This window comes from Tachyglossus aculeatus, chromosome 2, assembly GCF_015852505.1.
Source record: "Tachyglossus aculeatus isolate mTacAcu1 chromosome 2, mTacAcu1.pri, whole genome shotgun sequence".
Taxonomy (NCBI): Eukaryota; Metazoa; Chordata; class Mammalia; order Monotremata; family Tachyglossidae; genus Tachyglossus; species Tachyglossus aculeatus.
The window spans coordinates 34,563,916-34,584,074 of NC_052067.1; the positions used below are offsets into that span (position 1 = coordinate 34,563,916).

The 20,159-nt window shown below is 44.1% G+C and overlaps 1 protein-coding gene across 1 annotated transcript in view; it reads right to left on the reverse strand.

Moving 5' to 3' along the window:
- The window catches only part of PIK3R4 (phosphoinositide-3-kinase regulatory subunit 4), a 55,557-nt gene extending 51,347 nt beyond the window's left edge, over positions 1–4,210 (reverse strand). Inside the window, exon 1 of the mRNA XM_038766524.1 lies at positions 4,126–4,210. The gene's annotated coding sequence lies outside the window, so the exon portion shown is untranslated. The remainder of the gene's footprint in view (positions 1–4,125) is intronic.
- Positions 4,211–20,159: the final 15,949 nt, after the last annotated feature.

Genomic DNA, 20,159 nt, shown 5'->3' on the forward strand with positions numbered 1-20,159 from the left:
GACCCCACAATGGGCTCACAGTCTAGAATAATAATAATAATAATAATAATAATAATAATAATAATAACAACAACAACAACGGCATTTGGTCATTCAATTCATTCCATCGTATTTACAGTGCTCTGCACACAGTAAGCGCTCAATAAATACGACTGAATGAATATTTATTGAGCGTTGTGTGCCGCACACTGTCCTAAGCGCTTGGGAAGGACAAACTGGGAACAGAGAGAGACAATCCCTACCCCACAACAGGCTCACAGTCTAGAAGATGAATAATAACAATAACAATAATAATAATAATAATAATAATAATAATAATGGCATTTGTTCCTTCATTCCATCGTACTGATGGAGCACTGACTGTGTGCAGAGCACTGCCCTAAGCGCTTGGGAGAGGATAAATCGGCAACAGAGACCATCTCTACCCCACAACGGGCCTCACAGTCTAGAAGATTATTATTATTATTACTATTAATAATAACAATAATAATAATAATAATAATGGCATTTGTTCCTTCATTCCATCGTACTGATGGAGCACTGACTGTGTGCAGAGCACTGCCCTAAGCGCTTGGGAAGGACAAATCGGCAATAGATAGAGACGGTCCCGACCCCACAACGGGCCCCTCAGTCTAGAAGGTTAATAATAATAATAATAATAATAATAATAATAATAATAAATAATAATAATGGCATTTATTCATTCATTCAGTGGTACTTCTTCTAGACCGTGAGCCCACTGTTGGGTAGGGACCGTCTCTATATGTTGCCCACTTGTCCTTCCCAAGTGCCTAGTACAGTGCTCTGCACACAGTAAGCGCTCAATAAATACGACAATGAATGAATTGAGCGCTGACTGTGTGCAGAGCACTGTCCTAAGCGCTTGGGAAGGACAAATCGGCAACAGAGAGAGACAATCCCGACCTGACAACGGGCTCCCAGTCTAGAAGATGAATAATAATAATAATAATAACGGCATTTGTTCATTCAATGGGACTTATTGAGCGCTGACTGTGTGCAAAGCACTGCCCTCAGCGCTTGAGAAGGACAAATCAGCAATAGAGAGAGACAATCCCGACCCGACAACGGGCCTCACAGTCTAGAAGATTAATAATAATAATAATAATAATGATGGCATTTGTTCATTCATTCAATGGGGCTTATTGAGCGCCGACTGTGCGCAGAGCACTGTCCTCAGTGCTTGGGAAGTCCAACTGGGCAACAGACAGACAATCCCGACCCGACAACGGGCCTCACAGTCGAGAAGATGAATAATAATAATACTAATGGCATTTGCTCATTCATTCAATGGTACTTATTGAACGCTGACTGTGTGCAGAGCGCTGCCCTCAGCGCTTCGAAAGGACAAATCGGCAATAGATAGAGACGGTCCCGACCCCACAACGGGCCTCACAGTCTAGAAGATTAATAATAATAGTAATGGCATTTGTTCATTCATTCAATGGTACTTATTGAGCACTGACTGTGTGCAGAGCTCTCATCACTTGGGAGAGGACAAATTGGCAACAGAGAGAGGCAATCCCGACCCGACAACAGGCCTCACAGTGTAGAAGATTAACAATAATAATGATGGCATTTGCTCATTCATTCCATGGTACTTATTGAGCGCTGACTGTGTGCACAGCACTCTCCCAAGCCCTTGGGAGAGGACAAATCGGCAAGAGAGAGAGACAATCCCGACCCGACAACGGGCCTCCCAGTCTAGAAGATGAATAATAATAATAGTAATGGCATTTGTTCATTCACTCAATGGTACTTACTGAGCGCTGTGTGCAGAGCACTGCCCTCAGCGCTTGGGAGAGGACAAATTGGCAACAAAGAGAGACAATCCCAACCCCATAATGGCCTCACAGTCTAGAAGATTATTAATAATAGTAATAACGGCATTTGTTCATTCATTCAAAGGTACTTATTGAGCGCTGACTGTGTGCAGAGCACTGCCCTAAGCACTTGGGAAGGATAAATCGGCAACAGAGAGAGACAATCCCGACCCGACAACGGGCCTCACAGTCTAGAAGATGAATAATAATAGTAATGGCATTTGTTCATTCATTCAATGGGACTTATTGAGCGCTGACTGTGTGCAAAGCACTGCCCTCAGCGCTTGAGAAGGACAAATCAGCAATAGAGAGAGATGGTCCCGACCCCACAACGGGCCTCACTGTCTAGAAGATGAATAATAATAATAACAACGGTGTTTGTTCATTCATTCAGTGGTACTTACTGAGCGCTGAGTGTGTGCAGTGCACTGCTCTAAGCGCTTAGGAGAGGACAAATCGGCAACATATAGAGAAAATCCCGACCCCACAACGGGCTCACAGTCTAGAAGATGAATAATAATAAAAAGGCATTTGTTCATTCATTCAATGGCACTTATTGAGCGCTGACTGTGTGCAGAGCACTGCTCAAAGTGCTTGGGGAGGACAAATGGGCATCAGAGAGAGACAATCCCGACCCCACAACGGGCTCACAGGCTAGAAGATGAATAATAATAGTAATACTGGCATTTGTTCAGTCATTCAATGGTCCTTATTGAGCGCTGACTGTGTGCAGAGCACTGTTCTAAGCGCTTGGGAAGGACAACTGGGCAACAGAGATGGCCTCCCAGTCTAGAAGATTAATAATAATGGCATTTGTTCATTCATTCAATGGGACTTATTGAGCGCTGACTGTGTGCAGAGCACTGCCCTAAGCGCTTGGGAGAGGACAAATGGACATCAGAGAGAGACAATCCCGACCCGACAACGGGCCTCCCAATCTAGAAGATGAACAATAATAGTAATAATGGCATTTGTTCATTCATTCAATGATAGTTATTGAGCGCTGAGTGTGTGCAGAGCACTGCTCTAAGCGCTTGAGGAGGACAAATGGGCATCAGAGAGAGACAATCCCGACCCGACAACGGGCCTCCCGGTCTAGAAGATGAACAATAATAGTTATAATGGCATTTGTTCATTCATTCAATGGTACTTATTGAGCGCTGACAGTGTGCAGAGCACTGTTCTAAGCGCTTGGGGAGGCCAAATGGGCATGAGAGAGAGACAATCCCGACCCCACAATGGGCCTCCCAGTCTAGAAGATGAACAATAATAGTAATAACGGCATTTGTTCATTCATTCAATGGTACTTACTGAGCGCTGACAGTGTGCAGAGCACAGCTCTAAGCGCTTGGGGAGGCCAAATGGGCATGAGAGAGAGACAATCCCGACCCGACAACGGGCCTCCCGGTCTAGAAGATGAACAATAATAGTAATAATGGCATTTGTTCATTCATTCAATGGTACTTATTGAGCGCTGATAGTGTGCAGAGCACTGTTCTAAGCGCTTGGGGAGGCCAAATGGGCATGAGAGAGAGACAATCCCGACCCCACAATGGGCCTCCCAGTCTAGAAGATGAATAATAGTAATAATGGCATTTTGGCTCAGTGGAAAGAGCCCGAGCTTTGGAGTCAGAGGCCGTGGGTTCAAATCCCCACTCTGCCACTTGTCAGCTGTGTGACTCTGGGCAAGTCACTTCACTGGGCCTCAGTTCCCTCATCTGTAAAATGAGGATTAGGCCTGTGAGCCCAACGTGGGACAACCTGATCACCTCATAACCTTCCCAGCGCTTAGAACAGTGCTTTGCACATACTAAGCGTTTAATAAATGCCATCATCATTTGTTCATTCATTCAGTGGTACTTATTCGGCGGTGACAGTGTGCAGAGCACTGCTCTAAGCGCTTGGGAGAGGCCTAATGGGCGTCATTTCTAGACTGTGAGCCCGCTGTTGGGTAGGGGCCGTCATAGCTGCCAACTTGTACTTCCCAAGCGCTTAGTACAGTGCTCTGCACGCAGTAAGCGCTCAGTAAATACGTTTGATTGATTGATATCTATTCTATTTATTTTATTTTGTTAGTATGTTTGGTTTTGTTCTCCGTCTCCCCCTTTTAGACTGTGAGCCCACTGTTGGGTAGGGACTGTCTCTATATGTTACCAACTTGTACTTCCCAAGCGCTTAGTACAGTGCTCTGCACACAGTAAGCGCTCAATAAATACGATTGATGATGATGATGATTGATTGATTGATCAGAGAGGGCCGGTCCCCGAGCGCGCCCCGGTCTTACCCGTCAGGCGCGCTGCTCTGAGTTGTCCAGCAGGGGGCGGGATTTCCCCGGGGGTCGGGGGGAGCCTGGGCGCGGGCACGAGCACAGGCGCGGGCGCGAGCCGAGGCCCAGGCGTCGGGCAGCGCGAGCCGAAGTCACGCGCTCGCCCGACTTCCGGACTCGGGCGGAAGTGGCGTCACGGGGAAGGGCGGGGGGGAAGGCCCCGCCCCGCGCGCGTGCGCACACGCGCCCGGTCGCTAGGGCGCGAGGAGGCCACGTGACGCCCGCGCGCCCCGTTGCTAGGGAACGAGGAGGCCCACGTGAGCCCCGGCGGGGCTGAGGCGCGACGCCCTCGTCAATGCCCGTGGGCGGGGCCTCCTACTATAATAATAATAATCATTCAATAATAATAATAATAACTGGCATTTATTAAGCGCTTACTATGTGCCAAGCACTGTTCTAAGCATTTAATAATTATAATGATAATAATAGGAATGGCATTTAGTAAGCACTTACTATGTGCAAAGCACTGTTCTAAGAGCTGGGGAGGTTACAATAATAATAATAATAATAATAATAATAATGGCATTTATTAAGCGCTTACTATGTGCCAAGCACTGTTCTAAGCGCTGAGGAAGTTACAAGGTGATGAGGTTGTCCCACCGGGGGCTCACAGTCTTCATCCCCATTTTCCAGATGAGGTAACTGAGGCACAGGTGATCAGGTTGTCCCACCGGGGGCTCACAGTCTTCATCCCCTTTATTAAAGGGGATATAAATACATAAATATATATATATTATAATAATGGTATTTGTTAAGCGCTTACTACGTGCAAAGCACTGTTCTAAGCGCTGGGGAGGTTACAAGGTGATCAGGTTGTCCCATCGGGGGCTCACAGTCTTCATCCCCTTTATTAAAGGGGATATAAATACATAAATATATATATATATTATAATAACGGTATTTGTTAGGCACTTACCCTGTGCCAAGCACTGTTCTAAGCGCTGGGGAGGTTACAAGGTCATCAGGTTGTCCCACCGGGGGCTCACAGTCTTCATTCCCTTTATTAAAGGGGATATAAATACATAAATATATATATATTATAATAATGGTATTTGTTAAGCGCTTACTACGTGCAAAGCACTGTAAGTGCTGGGGGGGATACAAGGGGATCAGGTGGTCCCCCGGGGGGCTTACAGTCTTAATCCCCATTTTCCAGATGGGGGAACTGAGGCTCAGAGAAGTGAAGTGACTAGCCCAAAGTCACACAGCTGACAAGTGGCAGAGCCGGGATTTGAACCCACGACCTGTGACTCCAAAGCCGGGGCTCTTTCCACTGAGCCACGCTGCTTCTGCCCCGGAGCCCCAGTGACAAGGGAGCTCTGAGCCGTGGGTGGCCACTTTTTTGCCTGCCCCTGCTCCGGCAATTGAAAATTGTCCTTTTCAATTCTTTAGTAATTCTTTAATTCTTCAATTCTTTTGCCAAATGCTGTTCCAGTCGGGGTGACACCCCGCAGATCGGGTCTAACCCGCACCTCACCTCAGCCGACGGGTGAAATAGAAGCAAGAAAATGGCTTCGAGGGTTACGAGAATCAATCGTGAAGGTTTCTGAACAAAGAACCACCTAGGTCGACATGTATGAAAGATAGTTAGGCCCAGCAGGAATCCTGAAAATAACTGGCTAACGCTGGCAGCATCATCAATCGTATTTATCATCATCATCAATCGTATTTATTGAGCGCTTACTATGTGCGGAGCACTGTACTAAGCGCTTGGGAAGTACAAATTGGCAACATATAGAGACAGTCCCTACCCAACGGTGGGCTCACAGTCTAGAAGAGATCTCAGTATTTATACCCGGCACTACACCGCAGCATAATACTGGGGTCATTTTGCCCTCAGATGTATTTTCCTTTTAAAATGGTTGCGTCCACGTCTGCCCGTAATTCATTTTTTGCATCCGTTGCCTCAGCAGGAGCACAACCGTCAGAGACGTGAGTGCGAATGATGCTGTGCAGACCACTAGCAATATAATCTTATTTATTCTGATGACTTGACACCTGTCCACATGCTTTGTTCTGTTGTCTGTCTCCCCCTTCTAGACTGGGAGCCCGTTGTTGGGTAGGGACCGTCTCTATAGGTTGCCAACTTGGACTTCCCAAGCGCTTAGTACAGTGCTCTGCACACCGTAAGCGCTCAATAAATGCGATTGGAGGAATGAACGAATGATCAGTTCCTTCACAGAAGTCCTCAATCTCAAAGTCTTTGTGACTGGATCAAGGCTCCACTCTGTCCTTTATAATGGGAGATCCCCTCATCAGGGGCCTGGAATATTTTGTGGTATTTACGTGTCTGCTATGTGTCAAGTGCTGTATATATGTATATATGTTTGTACATATTTATTACTCTATTTATTTATTTTACTTGTACATATCTATTCTACTTATTTTATTTTCTTAGTATGTTTGGTTTTGTTCTCTGTCTCCCCCTTTTAGACTGTGAGCCCACTGTTGGGTAGGGACTGTCTCTATATTTTGCCAACTTGTACTTCCCAAGCGCTTAGTACAGTGCTCTGCACACAGTAAGCGCTCAATAAATACAATTGATGATGATGATAATGAAGTGCTGTGCTAAACGCTGGGGTGGATATAAAATAATCGGATCGGACACGGTACTCATCCCACATGGGGCTCACAATCTAAGCGAGTGGGAGTACGAGTGGGAGTACAGAGACATTCTTCCCAATACCATTATTATTATTATTATTTTACAGATGAAGAAACTGAGGCCCAGAGAAATCAACTGACTTGCCGAAGGTCACACAGCAGTCAAGCGGCAGATCCAAGATTAGAAACTGGGTCTCCTAACTCTCAGTTCTGTGCTCTCAGGAGGTAACTAGAGCACATGATCTCTACAATGACTGCAGGGAAGTTTCTCCACTTGGATCCCCAGCAAAGCTTTCACAAATAAAATAAAAAATAGAATTGTTCTAGGTATTGGAGAAGCTTCACAGCTTCTTGAACCTCCCCCGTCAGTAACTCGAGAAGATGTATGAAAGCAGAAAGGATTTATACGTCGTAGCCTTCGAAGTATTTTTTTAAAGTTTCATTTCAATGTTTTAAATGTATTGTATCTTCTCGACAATATCAATTTTGATACTTTTGGACTAAATTCCAGCTATGGCAACCGTGCTGCGTTAAACCATTTGCAAGAAGTCTCCATTCTAAATGGAGGGAGCGTACTGCTCCTAAGACTGACTTTTCTCAAAGATGTTTTACCCAGGAACAAAGTTCCGTAATGTTTCATTCCCAAAAGTAATAATTCTTGGGAGCCTCTACCAGCTCTGGAAAAACTATCTGTAGAAGAAGGTGAGAGGGGCTAGTAGAAAGCATTTGGGGCTGTGAATCTGGAGATTTGGGTTTGCCATTCGCCTCATGTGAACTTGGTCAAACCAATAAGCCTCTCTCTGCCATGATCTTCTAGACTGTGAGCCCACTGTTGGATAGGGACTGTATATGTTGCCAACTTGTACTTCCCAAGCGCTTAGTACAGTGCTCTGCACACAGTAAGCGCTCAATAAATGCGATTGATCTGTAAAATGGCAATGAGATAGCTAGTCGTGCGCAGGGAATGTGTCCGTTTATTGTTGTATTTTGACTGTGAGATCATTGTGGGCAGGAATGTGTCTGTTGTTATATTGTACTCTCCCAAGTGTTTAGTACAGTGTTTTGCACACAGTAAGTGCTCAGTAAATACGATTGAATGAATAAATATTGTACTCTCTCAATCGCTTAGTGCCATGCTCCACACACAGTAAGTGCTCAATAAATATAACTGAGCAAATGAATACCTGCCTCTTCCCATTTCGCAGGGATGCAATGAGGATAAAAAAAAGATTATTGACGTGGACATGCTTTGCAAAAAAATAAAAAAGTCGTCTACAAATGCTAGGTGTTATTATTCCCTAGGTGATATGGGCTTTTGGGTCGTCTGTTGTGTCTGTTGTGTGTGTACCTGGAGGTTTGCAGTCACTCAGAGGAAGCATTACCTGAGGGCAAGATTCGAGAGTCCCAGAGAATCCAAAGGGTGCCAATGAAAAATTCCAGGGGCTTAAGTCTCAGGGCTCCGTGCCTTCTGCTCCCTCTTTCCTCCCGGTATCTTCACCGCCTCAGATTGAGTTGTTGGTAGTCAATTACCCAAGCAGGTAAATACAAGGATTCAGAAAGGGCCTACAAACCTCCCCTGAGAAAAGAAGGGCATCCCAATGCAGCCAGGTGTCTGGCTTGGCTGTTTTGGAGGCAGTATGACCTAGATAACAGGCCTGAGAGTCAGGAAACTTGAGTTCTAAACCCGCCTCTGTCTCTTGCCTCCTGTGTGACCTTGGGTAAATCACTTCACTGCTCTGTGCTTCATTTTCCTCTTCTCTAAAGTGTGGGTGTGAGTGTGGTGCAGGGGACATATGGGGGGAGTGAAATTCCTGTTTTCTCTACCTCTTAGACTGTGAGCTTCATGTGGGACAGGGACTGTCTCTGACCTGATTATCTCATGTCTACCCCAGCTTTTAGTATGCTGTTAAATACAGTACTTAACAAATACCCCAATTATTATCATCATCATCCTTGGAATAGTCGAGCCATATTTTGAAATTCCATCATTTGATACTCTTGACCTCGTAGTTTTGTAAACCTGTCGTTTACGCTTTAACAAGTTTGTTTCCTCAGTTTCATTCATCTTACGTCTTCAACCTTGCCCGCGGTCAACTTCAATGAGTTGTAGAAACCATTTAAAATGTGATGCCTCAGAAATCAGAGAACGAACATCAGCTGGGCACATTGCCAGGGGTGACAAGCTTAAAATAATCATCTCATTTAAAGCCACCCCCTTAACTGTGAAACACTCTGGCACTGCAACAAAAAGCACTTCATCTCAGACGCCTCGGATTTCAAACCTTAACTACAACGCAAGGCCAAGTTAGGTCCAGATTACTGGGGCAACAATGTTTTAAAGCAGGGGAAAAGGGGCAGCCAACCAGGAGGCCAGCAAACGGGGGCCCTAATTGCAACGGGCGAGCTTATAGTTGGAGAGCTTCCCAGTGTGCGGGATCTTTAACTGACCTGCCTTCGGTTAAGTGTGGGGCATGTCACGCAAAACTCCGTGCGCTGCCTCTTTGTTTTATCTCTGCAATCCTCCAGGTACAGAAATAAATCACCGATTTAATAGCCTGCCTGCTTATAAAGCCAGCCAGCTCCTCCATGGTAACGCACGGCAACATGCATCGCCAGCCGCACACAATGCAATTATTGCTCAGACGGGCCCATTCCCTACTGATAGCATCAGCAGTTTGGTTTTGGGGGGCCATCTTTTGATGAACAAGAGATAAATAATGTCCCCAGACCTCTAAAAATCAATCTCCGCTGCTTCAACCTCAACCATGAAGTCCAAGTATTAGCTTTTATTTCCTTCTTCATAGAAGGAGCAAGACAACCGATTATGAATTTCACTGCTGCCGGCTTGTTCTCTTCAATTATTTATAAGCATGAAAAAATAGACTTTGGAAACAGTTCAACAGTTCACAGAAAGCTGTGTAGAATCATTCGCCTTCCCCTTTGCTTGATCTTTGAGGATGCTGGAGTTCCTTGGGTCTCTGAAGACACTGAACTGCAGTGGGGATAGTGCAAAGAACTGAGATGATTTGTTATGGAGACGTCTAGCAATTGCTAATCCTTCTGCATCACTGCAGTGATGCAAATCCGGGTTACAGCTTCCCTGCCATTCCTACTCCTCTCCCTGCTCTAAAGATCATCTACACAGCAGCCCCTAATCCCCTCCCCTCGACTCCTGGGACATTCCCTGTTCTAATAATTACAGTGCTCTGCACATAGTAAGCGCTCAATAAATACGATTGATTGATAATAATTACGGTATTTGTTAAGTGCTTATTACGTGCCAGGCACCGTACTAATGATGATGATGGCATTTATTAAGTGCTTACTATGTGCAGGGCACTGTTCTAAGCGCTGGGGAGGTTACAAGGTGATCAAGCTGTCCCACGGGGGGCTCGCAGTCTTAATCCTCATTTTACAGATGAGGGAACTGAGGCACAGAGAAGTCAAGTGACTTGCCGAAAGTCACACAGCTGTTGACAATTGGCAGAGTCGGGATTTGAACCCATGACCTCTGACTCCAAAGCCCGGGCTCTTTCCACTAAGCCATGCTGCTCCTCTAAGTACTGGATAGGGGTTGAGCTTTGACTCGCAGAAACAAAACAGAAAAATTGAGCCTGGAAATCTCTCCCCCTAACTACCTGGATGCTCCACCGGTTTTCAAGACTGTGAAAGCATCAGTGCAGTAAGCTATCAGGCAATTAATAATAATAATAATAGCAATAACTATATTTGTTAAGCGCTTACTATGTGCCAAGCACTGTTCTAAGCACTGGGGTAGACACGAGGTGATCAGGTTGTCCCACGTTGGGCTCACAGTCTGAATCCCCATTTTACAGATGAGGTGACTGAGGCACAGAGAGGTTAAGTGACTTGCCCAAAGCCACACAGCTGACAAGTGGTGGAGCCGGGATTCGAATCCACAATCTCTGACTCCCAAGCCCGGGCTCTTTCCGCTAAGCCACGCTGCTTCTCAATTAATCAATCATAGGTATTGAATGCTAACTGTGCACAGAGCACTGTACTAAGCATATGGGAGAGTGCAATACCACAGAGTTAGAAGGCATATTCCCATTCCATAAGGAGCTTAAAGTCTACAGGGTGAGACACACATTAAAATAAATTACGAATATGGACACAATCGATCAACTGTATTTATTGAGTGCTTACTGTGTGCAGAGAATGGTTCTAAGCACTTGGGAGAGTATAACAGACCTTAAAATAAATTACGAATATGGACACAATCGATCAACTGTATTTATTGAGCGCTTACTGTGTGCAGAGAATGGTAGTAAGCACTTGGGAGAGTATAATATAACAGACATTAAAATAAATTATGAATATGGACACAATCGATCAACTGTATTTATTGAGCGCTTACTATGTGCAGAGAATGGTCCTAAGCCCTTGGGAGAGTATAATATAACAGGCATTAAAATAAATTACGAATATGGACACAATCGATCAACTGTATTTATTGAGCGCTTACTGTGTGCAGAGAATGGGACTAAGCCCTTGGGAGAGTATAATATAACAGACATTAAAATAAATTACGAATATGGACACAATCGATCAACTGTATTTATTGAGCGCTTACTGTGTGCAGAGAATGGTATTAATCACTTGGGAGAGTATAATATAACGGACATTGAAATAAATTACGAATATGGACACAATTGATCAACTGTATTTATTGAGCACTTACTGTGTGCAGAGAATGGTAGTAAGCACTTGGGAGAGTATAATATAACAGACATTAAAATAAATTACAAATATGGACACAATCGATCAACTGTATTTATTGAGCGCTTACTGTGTGCAGGGAATGGTTCTAAGCACTTGGGAGAGTATAACAGACATTAAAATAAATTACGAATATGGACACAATCGATCAACTGTATTTATTGAGCACTTACTGTGTGCAGAGAATGGTACTAATCACTTGGGAGAGTATAATATAACAGACATTAAAGTAAATTACGAATATGGACACAATCGATCAACTGTATTTATTGAGCGCTTACTGTGTGCAGAGAATGGTACTAAACACTTGGGAGAGTATAATATAACAGACATTAAAATAAAGTGCGAATATGGACACAATTGATCAACTGTATTTATTGAGCTCTTACTATGTGCAGAGAATGGTACTAACCACTTGGGAGAGTATAACAGACATTAAAATAAATTACGAATATGGATACAATCGATCAACTGTATTTACTGAGCGCTTACTGTGTGCAGAGAATGGTACTAAGCACTTGGGAGAGTATAATATAACAGACATTAAAATAAATTACGAATATGGACACAATCGATCAACTATTTATTGAGTGCTTACTGTGTGCAGGGAATGGTTCTAAGCACTTGGGAGAGTATAACAGACATTAAAATCAATTACGAATATGGACACAATCGATCAACTGTATTTATTGAGCCCTTGGGAGAGTATAACAGACATTAAAATAAATTACAAATATGGACACAATCGATCAACTGTATTTATTGAGCGCTTACTGTGTGCAGAGAATGGTACTAAGCACTTGGGAGAGTATAATACAACAGACATTAAAATAAATTGTGGTTATGTTCATAAGTACTGAGGGGCTGAAGGCAGTGTGAATAAAGGGTACAAATCCAAGTGCCAAGGCGACGCAGAATGGAGAGGAAATAGGGGAAAGGAGGGCTTAGTTGGGGAAATCTTACTTTCTGACCTGGTGATCGATCAATCAATCGTATTCATTGAGCGCTTACTGTGTGCAGAGCACTTGTGAGAGTACAAATATAGCTCTAGTGCCCCACAACAGGGACACACACAGTCGGCTGGACTAAGTCAAGTCCTGTTGAATTCAGTTATAATAATGATGGCATTTATTAAGCGCTTACTATGTGCAAAGCACTGTGCTGGGGAGGTGATCAGGTTGTCCCACATGGGGCTCACAGTCTTCATCCCCATTTTCCAGATGAGGTAACTGAGGCCCAGAGAAGTTAAGTGACTTGCCCAACGTCACACGGCTGACAAGTTATGAAACACGGGCACCTGTGTGGGGAAACCCTCTCCCCAGTACCACTAGTTGGCTAAGACAAACCTGGGAGAGTGGGGAGAGAAATTTGTCAACTATTTACTTTTCTTGTATTTTAAGAATTGAAGGAGTAGAATTCCAGAATCGTCTTGACAGCATAATACTGTCAAGGCCAGCATAACTCTCTCTCTCTCTCTCTCTCTCTCTCACTAGTGTACAAAGGGACTAGTGAGAGAGAGACTAGTGAGAAGCAGCGTGGCTCAGTGGAAAGAGCCTGGGCTTTGGAGTCAGAGGTCATGGGTTCGAATCCCCGACTCCGCCACATGTCTGCTGTGTGGCCTTGGGCAAGTCACTTAACTTCTCTGAGCCTCAATTCCCTCATCTGCAAAATGGGGATTAAGACTGTGAACCCAACATGGGACAACCTGATCACTTTGTATCCCCCCAGCGCTTAGAACAGTGCTTTGCACATAGTAAGCGCTTAACAAATGCCAACATTATTATTATTATTATTTTAAAAAGCACAGTGTTTCAGAACACTAGCACCCATTGACTCAAACACAAAGAACTCCGAATTCTACTCTCAGCTCTACTACCAACCCTTCTCCTGTCTCACTTCCCCAAGGAATATAGTTAATGAGGACGAGAGGGTGGAGTTGGGAGAGAAGGGAATAACACATTCAATGCATCAATCCCCTCGAGTCAGGAGTCGTGGGTTCAAATCCCGGCTCCGCCACTTGTCAGCTGTGTGACTTTGGGCGAGTCACTTAACTTCTTTGTGCCTCAGTTACCTCATCTGGAAAATGGGGATTAAGATTGTGAGCCCCCGTGGGACAACCTGATCACCTTGTAACTTTCCCAGCACTTAGAACAGTGCTTTGCCCATAGTAAGTGCTTAATAAATGCTATTATTATTATTATTATTATTTCTCTCATTTTCTTTCATGAATAGGTTCCACAAGAGGGCAGTAAATCATAGCAACGAGGGGCAATTTTTTCCTTCCACTGCTAACATCGATTCCAGAAATAAAGACGAATTATCCGTCTTCGAAAACATCCAGTTTTCCGTTCTGACCCTATTTTATCCAAAATTCCTCAGGCATCACTATGTAAAACTTCCACTGTCATCAGTTCTACCTTTTGAAGCTAAAAAATGGAATATCTGTCAACAAAAAGGACTAGGAGAAACGAAACAGTGCTGGCAGTCCTTCAACGCTTTAACTTACCTGTGACTCCCCATGGTTGTAAATAGTTCCAGACATCATCATCATCATCATCATCAATCGTATTTATTGAGCGCTTTCTATGTGCAGAGCACTGTACTAAGCGCTTGGGAAGTACAGATTGGCAACATATAGAGACAGTCCCTACCCAACAGTGGGCTCACAGTCTAAAAGGGGGAGACAGAGAACAAAACCAAACATACTAACAAAATAAAATAAATAGAATAGATATGTACAAATAAAATAAATAAATAAATAGAGCAAAAAATATGTACAAACATATATACATATATACAGACATAGTATGAAGCGCTTCCCCACTCCCTACTGATGACTTCATTACAACATCAGGGGCTCTGAGCTGAAACGTTTCATTATGGCCTTGACATGTGCCGTTCCTCTCCCGGGGATACTAGCCTGGCCGCAAGATCTTGGCAGCGGTTGAACGAGGAAGGAGTTACTCTCATCTAGTCTAGAATAAACAAGAAGAATGTGGATTTCTTGCTGCCAGCTTTCAGCTCCTTCCCTTATTGGTGCGGGCGAGACTTTGTTGGGGGTGATATAGTTGATCTTGGGCCTGAGGGTGAATGTGATCTTAAGAGCAAGTGATTTGATTTTAAACTGTGGCTCATTTGCTTGATTTCTTATGGGAGGAAGAGGAAAGTTCTTTTCATTCCATTTCCACTTCCTAGGCCGCCTAGAGCTACAAAAAACAAACCCCAGAACAGTGGAAAGCTTTGCTTTCACATCCATGTTTTCGGAAACGAAGCTTTGCCAGGCCACGGCTTGATCATTTAAATGCCTTTTCTAGAATGTGGCCAAAGCAGAATCACAGAATTATCCACTGCTTGTGTGTTAGCCATCTCTGAAGATGAATGATAAATCAGACTGACTCTACCCAAAGTTCTCATCGTATTTTATGATCATTGCTCAGGGTGAAACAAATTAAAAGGACGAGTGAGAGCAAGCACAAAAGGAGATTTGCCACATAACACTCAGGGTGGCTTTTGCCAATTCTGCCACTGCTCCGGCATACGTGGTAATACATTTGTTGCTGAATTGTCCTTCCCAAGCGCTTAGCACAGTGCTCTGCACACAGTTAGTGCTCAATAAATATGATTAAATGAATGAAAAATGAAATCTCGAAGGTGGGGATGCCTATAGCCTCTGATTTGGGCAGATAAATCCATTCATCTCAAAGACTCGAAACTCTGCCCTCGATACTGAGTCTTTGGGATCCTGTCACTTTCTATTAATCTTGCTTGAGTGGGCAGGGAATGTGCCTACCAACCCTGTTACATTGTACTCTCCCAATTGCTTAGTACACTACTCTGTACAGTGTGAGTGCCCAGTAAATATGACAATCACTCTCCCTACTTTCAAAATCTTATTGAAGGCACATTCCTCCAAAAGGCCTTCCCTTACTAACCCCTCATTTCTTCTTTTCCCATTCCCTTTTGCATCACCCTTGCACTTGGATTTGCTTCCTTTATTCACCCATCCCTCAGCCCCACAGCACTTACGTGCCTATCCATAATTTATATATTTATATTAATGTCTGTCTCCCCCTCTAGTCTGTAAGCTTGTTAGGGGCAGGGAATGTGTCTACCAATTCTGTTATACTGTACTCTCCCAATCACTTGGTACAGTGCTCTGCACACAGTAAGTGCTCAATAAATACAATCAACTGATTGATTGGCTGATTGATTTTTCACTGGTGCTTTAAGGTGGATTAAGAAGTGCTATAAGTAGTCCTGGCCCTCGTGCCTTGATGACAATTTATAGCAGGGAAGTGGTGAAGAACTCTACTTTCTAATTTTAAATCAAAGGGCTATCCTTTATTTAACTACCTGGGAATCATACAGGGGGTGGGTACAAAAAAGAAAAAAATGAAGTTACGTGTATTCCCTACACTGAAAATGGATGGTTTAGCCAAATGACCTTGGACCAAGAAGAAAGGAAAAAGTGACAGTGGGGGAGGGCTGTTTGGTGGAGGAAATCCAGATGTAAATCCTTATCTTGAGAATGTAAATATGTGGTGAGAAATACCATGTGAATCTTCATAGTCTTAAATCGAGGAAAAGAGTATTAATGGTTTCCATTTTATGCATAGCCCTTTTCAAGGAACTCCAAACTCAGCCAATAACTTGCTTACCTTCCCAACACTCCTTCAGGTTTTATCACCATTTCAAAATGGAGACCTTGATTTCTGGAACGGTAATTCCCTAAAATTACTAAGTGAAGCTGCAGTGGAGATACTATTGGGAGGCAAATCTCTGATGTCCCACCTAGTTCTCTTATCCTCTAGAATAAAACTCTCCACTTGAATTTCCCCAAGGCCACATGCAAATGGGTGAAATAGTTCAATATGCCAAAGAAGAAAGAGAGTCTACTCACAAACTTTTCAAGTTAAAATTTGATTTTTTTAACCCCAAAAGCTGTTTCTTCCTGATTGTGTTCTCCCCATCTAGTCCTTCTACTTCATCCAGTCTGACCCAGATCTATTCCACCAGAAGTACATAGGAGAGAAGAGGGTGCAATACACAGGCAGGAGGAAAGAGAGGAAATCACAGAGTGCTGCTCAGGGTCAACTGAAGACATTTTAACCCCTAGCTGAAAGGAAGGGACAAAGGGGGCAGTTGAATCTCAAGGCGACTAGACTGTGAGCCCACTGTTGGATAGGGACCGTCTCTATATGTTGCCAACTTGTACTACCCAAGCGCTTAGTACAGTGCTCTGCACACAGTAAGCGCTCAATAAATACGATTGAATGAATGAATGAATGAAAGGCGAGAAGAAGAAGTTGGAAAGGAGTCACAAGTGTGCTCTTAGCCACTTGTCTACTATGTCTATATGGCTGAGCTATCCCTGGGGCTACTAGGAACCTTTGCCAGGGCCCTAATATTTGTGGCTCAGTTTGGAGAATAATGCAATCAAGTTACCCACCACTAAAAAGTTAAAACATTTGAACTCAAGGAAATGTTCTCTGCCATTCTGGACAAATACTGTTGGAGTACATAAACTCAACATTGCCAAGATCCGCCCTTTCCTCTCCATCCCAACTGCTACCCTTCTCGTTCAAGCTCTCATCCTATCCCGTCTGGACTACTACATCAGCCTTCTCTCTGATCTCCCATCCTCGTGTCTCTCTCCACTTCAATCCATACTTCATGCTGCTGCCCGGATTATCTTTGTCCAGAAACGCTCTGGGCATATTGCTCCCCTCCTCAAAAATCTCCAGTGGCTACCAATCAATCTGCGCATCAGGCAGAAACTCCTCACCCTGGGCTTCAAGGCTGTCCATCACCTCGCCCCCTCCTACCTCACCTCCCTTCTCTCCTTCTACTGCCCAGCCCGCACCCTCCGCTCCTCCACCGCTAATCTCCTCACTGTACCTCGTTCTCGCCTGTCCCGCCGTCGACCCCCGGCCCACGTCATCCCCCGGGCCTGGAATGCCCTCCCTCTGCCCCTCCGCCAAGCTAGCTCTCTTCCTCCCTTCAAGGCCCTGCTGAGAGCTCACCTCCTCCAGGAGGCCTTCCCTGACTGAGCCCCTTCCTTCCTCTCCCCCTCGTCCCCCTCTCCATCCCCCCATCTTACCTCCTTCCCTTCCCCACAGCACCTGTATATATGTATATATGGTTGTACATATTTATTACTCTATTTATTTATTTGTCTATTTATTTTACTTGTACATTTCTATCCTATTTTATTTTGTTGGTATGTTTGGTTCTGTTCTCTGTCTCCCCCTTTTAGACTGTGAGCCCACTGTTGGGTAGGGACTGTCTCTATGTGTTGCCAATTTGTACTTCCCAAACGCTTAGTACAGTGCTCTGCACATAGTAAGCGCTCAATAAATACGATTGATTGATTGATTGATTGATTGAATGAATGAATGAATCAAACTCACACAACATGGTCTAGTGGATAGACCGCGGGCCCGGGGGTCAGAAGGCCAGTGGTTTTAATCCTGGCTCCACCACTTGACGGCTGGGTGACCTTGGGCAAGTCACCTCATTACTCTGTGCCTCAGTTGCCTCAGCTGCAAAATGGGGATTTAGTAGACTGTGAACCCAATGTGGGGCAAGGGCTGCATCCAACCTGGTCACGCTACATCTACTCCAGCGCTTAGTCCAGTGACTGGAATATATCAATAATAATAATAGTGGTAATATTATTAGTAGTAGTAGTGGCTAAGGGCTTATTTTGTACCAAGCACTGTTTACCTAGTAAGTGCTTAACAAATTCCATAAACAACAAGACCAACAAGAAGAAAAAAAAACCCTGGCAAGTCCAGGGTTTGGCTGTGGTTATTGTCTAGGAAGGTGATGGCGATTCTGCAATTCTGCCCAGGAGGGTATATTCTACTCTCCAAAACCCACTGAGGTTGGGAATGAGCCCAGAGGTCAGGGCCGGGAGCCGAAAAAAAGAAAAAGAGATACTGTTTGTGCCGACTTCTGAGTTAAAGGACAGGGTGTGGCCAGGGGCTAATGCTGTGTGACTCCACAACTGTGATCCTGGCTGCATGGTGCTTTCCCTGTAAATGTTAGTGGCCCCAAGAGTCTGATTTGCCCTATCCAAAATTGAAAAATGGATTTTTCTAATGGAAATGGGTCTCTCTCTCTCTCTCTCTCACTCACACTCACACACACAGAGAGAGAGATAGAGAGAGAGAGAAAGCTTACACTCTATTATGTCTTGGTCCTGGATGCTAAAATTTTACATTGAGAGGAAAGAACATTTGGGACCTGTTTTAAAAATATTCCTTATCTTTGAATGGCAGAAATGTTGAATTCCCTTCAGCATAGCTAGTGCTGTATTTTTACCCCCTCCTTATGACTACAACAGCTTATTTAGCATTTCTCAATGACTTTCTTGACATCGCTCTTAACAAACAGAAGGGTGTTGTTGATAGGGTAAAAATGTAAACTTTCTCCTTCAGCTACATTCGCAGACGGAAAAAAAATGTTTAGTGCTTCAACAATGTTTCTCAGAGTTTACACTGATGAAAAATTTAAGGGGTTGTATGGATTGTGCCCTGCATTTGACCTGCACTGTTTAATTATCCCCATCAAACTGACTTTTTAGAAGTTTTGATTCTTTTTGGTAGTGGAGAATTTTGGCTTTCTGGGGGGTCATGATCCAGACTTAGCCTGCAAATTCTCACCTAAAACCCACCGACGGACTAGAATCTGAAAAGAAAAATGTTTTTAAACGAGATACAGCTTTATACCCTCTATATAACCCACAAAATAATAATGATAACAATCACTTGTCAGCTGTGTGACTTTGGGCATGTCACTTAACTTCTCTGTGCCTCAGTTACCTCATCTATAAAATGGGGATTAAGACTGTGAGCCCCCCGTGGGACAACCTCATCGCTTTGTAACCTCCCCAGCGCTTAGAACAGTGCTTTGCACATAGTAAGAGCTTAATAAATGCCATTATCATTATTATTATTATTTACTGAGCACTTGCTGTGTGCCAAACAGTGTGCTAAGAGCTGAGGTAGACACGTGATGCGCAATCTGATTTGGCACAGTTCTTAGCCCACTGGTGCTCACAGGAAGGGAGGAAAAAAAACAATTTATTTAGTCTCATTTTACAGATGAGGAAACCGAGGTGCACCAGAGGGTAAGTGATTTGCCCAAGATCTCACAACAGGAAGATTTGACTTGCTCAAGGTCACACATCAGACATGTGGTGGAGCCAGAATTAGAACCCTGGTCCTCTGACTCCCAGACTGATATTCTTTCCACTAGGCCATTCTGATTTCAGTCGTGTGGTCAGGCTAGTGAATGTGGGGCCAGAGGCATCAACAGCATAAAAAATCCCAAATCAGGAAGAAAGATAAAGAGGAAGGACAAAGAAAGAAAAAGAAAAGAAGGAAAGTCCCTGCCTGTTGATAGTCAGCAGACACCCATGGGCACGAGAAGTTCCAGTGTGGAACATTTCCAATCAGAAAGGCAATAATTGCTCCACCTTGTACTTGGCAGGAGGCTATCATCGAAGAGCTCAAATCATCACTTTTACACTTCCACTCTAAGGTAGGTCAGTGGGAGCCTAGCATTGTTTTCTCCATTTTTCAGCTGAGGACACTAACACAGAGAAGTCCCCTCTCAAGACCATAATGAACAGACTAGATGTC